Genomic DNA, 5,312 nt, shown 5'->3' with positions numbered 1-5,312 from the left:
GAGGGAGCCCCGAGCTGTGATTGCACAGGGCTTATAAAGGCAAAGAACAAGGTTACAACAATCAGCTGTTCAAGCAAGCAAGATTAGGACACAGGTACAAATCTGATTGGCTCAGGGTTCTATTCTAAAATGGGGCTCACGTGGTAAAATGGGGCTCACGTGGTAAAGTGGGGCCTAACTTCAAAGTCTGGCACTTTATTTTCCCCTTTTCCTTTTTGGTACCTTGGGAGCCAATCATGGCTCCATTCTGTCCATTTCAATGGCTTTCATGTCTAGGGGATGATATAGAGATAAGGCATGGGCCAATAGGGCCCAAAGTAGTAACCAAAGGGCCTGTCACCGTTTCTCACAAGTACAGTCTCTGTACTTCTCTTTTGCATGCCTCTAGTTTATCCTGCCTCATCTTCCCAAAAACAACTCTAGTCCCTCGGTTTTAAAGGGGGGCTGATGGGTGAAGATCATCCATCTTCTGTAACTTCTTCAGGCTGACTCAGGGGCGTTGACCTTACCTAGCCCGGAACCTATAACCTTAGTCTACTTTACCAAGGGACTGCAGGATTACTGCAAACTGGAAATTAACTTTCAGCTATACAGACTTACCATTAGCTGAATAGTGTCCAAATGTAAGCAACAAAATAATACATAAACTTCTCAGCTGTGCTCTAAGGGTCGGGTGGCTATACCCATATTCCTGAGCAAGCCCAAAACTACCTAAAATAAGGGGGTCACCTCACTTTGGAGTGAGCTGCCAAAATAACATCAACACTAGCCAGGGTAGTAAGGAAAGAAGGCAAAAAGAAAATTATAACAATATTCAGTCTTTTCTTGAGGCAAAGTCGAAGAGGCTGAATTAGGTGGTGCTTGGAGACCTCCCATGTTCCACCCATGGTAGTCGTCATCCAGGGCAAAGGGGTCAGCTGGCCTGGCGTGGAAGCAATGAACCCAAGTGGCGATGCCGTCTAGGGTTCCTTCCACCATGGTTCTAAGGATTTCAGTCCCCTGGCCTGAATAAATGGGGGATAGGGACAGAAGCAGAATCATATAATGCCTTAAGTTGTGGTCACATTCTTGTGCACGAGCTGCAAATAATCGAGTTTACACAAAAATTCAGCATCATCCAAATCAGCAAGCAATTCAGTCTGAAGGCTAGGGATAATGGGCGGGGGGTACCCGTACATTATTTCAAAAGGAGTAAAGCCAAGCTGATAGGGAGAATTTCTTACTCTAACCAGAGCAAAAGGAAGGAGTGACATCTAGTCTGCGCCATTCTCTAAGGCCAGTTTAGTTAAGGTTTCTTTTAGAGTCTGATTCATTCTCTCTACCTGTCATGAACTCTGGGGTCTATAAGCACACAATGCAATTTCCAATCCATCCCCAGTGCTGCGACTATTCCCTGACTTACTTTTGAGATGAAAGCCTGTCCATTGTCTGACCCAATGGTGGATGGGAAGCCATACCTGGGTAGGATTTCTTCCAGGATCTTCTTAACTACTACATTCGCAGTCTCATGCTTTGTTGGATAGGCTTCAACCCATCCTGAAAAGATGTCTACAAAAACTAGCAAATATTTGTAATTTCTGTGAAATCTACTTCCCAATACACACCTGGCCTATTCGCACAGGAGCGAGCTCCTTTAGTAATCTGTTGATTGGGGGCATTGGCAAGCTGACAGGCCTTGCAATTTTTAACAATATCTTCAATAAGTTGATCTCCTTGTCTAATTTTCACTTTGGAGTGTCGGAGCAAGTCCTGAATTTTTTGAGTTCCCATGTGAGAAACTCAGTGGATTCTCTTAAGGATTCCCTTACCCAGCCCTTGTGGCAGGATAAGTTTCCCTTCACAAGTTTTCCACCAGTCATTGTTTCCTTCTCTGTCCAGGGGTTTGTGGGCCATGGGAATTTTCTTTATCCACTCCAAGTCTTCTTGGGAATACTGGGGCACAGGAGGCAAAGCTCGTGGCCCAGGGTCTACTAAAGTCTGTTCCCAGGAAATCTGACGTGTCTGGCTGATTTAGGCACAGGGATTTTCAGGACAGTCTCTTTACGTGCATCTGACAGCCAACGCTTGCCCTCTCTTAATACGAAGCCCAGATAGGTGACTTCAGGTTTATGAATGTGTGCCTTTTAACATTCTAGTTTGTAAAAGCTTTTTCCTGATTGGCTGGGGAACTGATCTCTGATGACCTAAAAAAAATTATCTTTGCAGGCCTTTAACAGATCTCAATAAGGACACAATCTCAGGTCTACAAGCTTTCTTTCCTAAACATATGTATCAGCTTTAAATTCTCACTGCCATTCAGAGCTTTGAGTAAATGCGGGGGGGGGGGGGGGATTTTAATCTATCCTCTCATTTGACAAACTTACCTTTACAACCACTACCACAGATGACTAGCAAGTTCCTGCCCAGTAGACAGACATGGGCATTGGAAAGGCATGCTTATGAACTATTCTTCCAGGACTCCCCGGCTTTGATTAACTTTTGAAAGGCCAAACAGGAGTGATTCTAGGATCTGACACCATCTCTGCCATCCAAGCAGTGGCTTACTGCCTCTGTATGCTCCATCACATTTGTCCCAGGAGGAGTGACTTTCCACTGGACTTGGACTCCTGAGCGCTGTCCCCCAGCTCTCCAGCTCAAGACTAGCACCCAACCACTTTGAGCTCCACACAACTCCATTCCCACCACTCTGCTGGCTGATTAGAGACAAGTCTCTCACAGGGACCTTTCTTTGCCCAGGCTGGCTTCGAACCGCAGATTCAAATCAGTGAGTCTTATAAGGGGCCACTTTACTCCAATTATAAGCAACAAGGTAGTCCACACAGAAGTAGTTTTTAAGCATGCTCTCTTACCTGGAACTTATTAAGGGTCAGAATTAGATCTCTACAAACTTGTGGGAATCACCTGTGCTCTGTGGGCCTGCTGGAAACTGTTACAAAAAAACCTACAAAGAAGCTGGAATGGCAATTAAACATTTTGGTAGCCATAATTCTTCTTTTCTCATTTTGCAATAATTATTTAGGACAATATTACTTCCAAATTTCTTATCTAGAAATGTATTCTTGATTTCCAAAGCCTTTTTAACACTAACACAACATTTTAGCTTTTATCTGCATCGGAAAAATTGAAGCTCACAGGCATTCTGAAACCAGGTGCCGCCCTTTGCCTATGGACTGCTTGTTTCAAAAGAGCCTCTTTGTTTTTTTCTTCAGTCCCAGTTACTGCATGGCATGAAGACCTTTGAACTCAAATGACAATTTTTCCTTAATGCAAGAATTAAAATTAGAAATACTTATCCATTCAGCTTTCCAATATATTAGTGAGAAACATTAGTGCATTTTGCCATTTCTTCCTACATACATAGACATAATGAGAGTTTACTTCTATCCCCATTAGTTTAATATATATATGTATATATATATATATATATATATCCTTTTAAATACAAATCTCTGACACTTAGCTCTGATTTTTTTTAATTTTAATTAAAGAACCCTGAGAAATCCTTTAAAGCATTAGGTAATGCCCAAACTTGATGACCCTTTGACTTTAAACTTAAACTTAGTTTTGCATCGGGCCTGGGGATATGGCCTAGTGGCAAGAGTGCTTGCCTCATATACATCAGGCCCTGGGTTCAATTCCCCAGCACCAAATATACAGAAAATGGCCAGAAGTGGCGCTGTGGCTCAAGTGGCAGCGTGCTAGCCTTGAGCAAAGAGAAGCCAGGGACAGTGCTCAGGCCCTGAGTCCCCGCCCCAGGATTGGCAAAAAAAAAACAACAACTTAGTTTTGCATCATACTGCAGTCTTGAATATGTTCACACTCACACATGCACACACACATACATTTTCAAAAGATCTTAAAGTGCAGAATAACGATCGGCCATACATTTTAAGACAAAAAACTTTAACAAATGGTTTTAGCATTCTCCAGCCTCATTTTCCAGGGCTTGATAGATTTAGTAAAACATTTTTAGTCTTAGTAAAACATTTTAGTGCACCAAATAATTTTCTACTTAAGAAGGCTGGGTGGGGGTCCCCCTAGAGTTCTTTTTTTGCAGACACTCTCACTGATTGACTGATTGTGGGCTGTCACCTGTACATCTTTCCAGTGAGCTAAAGTCAAGTCCAGGGGAGTGGAAGGAACATTCCCCATCATCCGTTTGTCATTCAGGCACAGTGCAAGAAAGAAACACACAAAAATAATCACAGGCACAAAGACCAGACAACACTTACAGACAGACTTAGGGAGCTGCGACTTACAGGTTCGACTGTGTCTCTCCTGCCCCTGTGAGGAGGCAGACCACACAGTCTCACTGTGCCTCTCCTGCCCCTGTGAGGGGGCAGACCACACAATCTCACTGAGTCTCTCCTGCCCCTGTGAGGGGGCAGACCACACAGTCTTGAGGCTCTCTCTCTCCCGTTCCTGTGTAGGAGCGGACCAGACAACCCCGAATATAGAGTGGACTAGACGGGCGCCCATTAGAAGGGCCTCCCAGTCTAGTCCTTAAGGTTCAGGGTGGTAGTGGGAAGCCTGAGCCCCCTGTGGAGGGCTTGAGGTCCTCCAGGACTGCCCATACGAGCGTGTCCACTCCGGCTGGTCCTTCACTACCTACAGGGTCAGATTCAAGTGGCTGTCCTAAACAGAAAAGAAAACTACAAATCACACAGACACAGACACACAGAATGAACAGTGCTATTTTCTTACCTTCGGAGTCTGGGGTCTCGGGGGTCTCTGGGGCCATCCCGGATGAAACCCCAAATGTTGTGCCAAGTCGCGAAACCGCCACCAAGAAGATCACTGAGACTCAGACATTCCAAAATGCAAAAGCAAGGCAACGCTTTATTTAAGGGAGCTGCAACTTGGGCCTCGTCCTACCCACCGACACAGCGGAGGTTAGGAGGGAGCCCTGAGCTGTGATTACACAGGGCTTATTAAGGCAAAGAACAAGGTTACAACAGTTAGCTGTTCAAGCAAACAAGATTAGGACACAGGTACAAATCTGATTGGCTCAGGGTTCGATTCTCAAATGGGACTCATGTGGTAAAATGGGGTTCACATGGTAAAGTGGGGCCTGACTTGAAAGTCTGGCACTTCACTAGGACTGTGTGGTCTAGACCACGAGTGATTTCAGGATCTTAACTGACTTGCTTTCTCTGTCTCATACCACTTCTTACACAGCTTTTGGGAGTCTGCAAATAATGCCTACCAGAATGTTTAATTGTCATTCCAGTTTCTCTGTAGGTTATTTGTAAGTTTCCAGCAGGCCCACAGAGAAGCACTGGTGATTCCTACAAGTTTGACAAGATCTAATA

This window comes from Perognathus longimembris, chromosome 3 (genome assembly GCF_023159225.1).
Source record: "Perognathus longimembris pacificus isolate PPM17 chromosome 3, ASM2315922v1, whole genome shotgun sequence".
NCBI classification, from domain to species: Eukaryota; Metazoa; Chordata; class Mammalia; order Rodentia; family Heteromyidae; genus Perognathus; species Perognathus longimembris.
The sequence above is the reverse complement of the archived record's forward strand: the minus strand, read 5'-3'. Positions refer to the sequence as shown.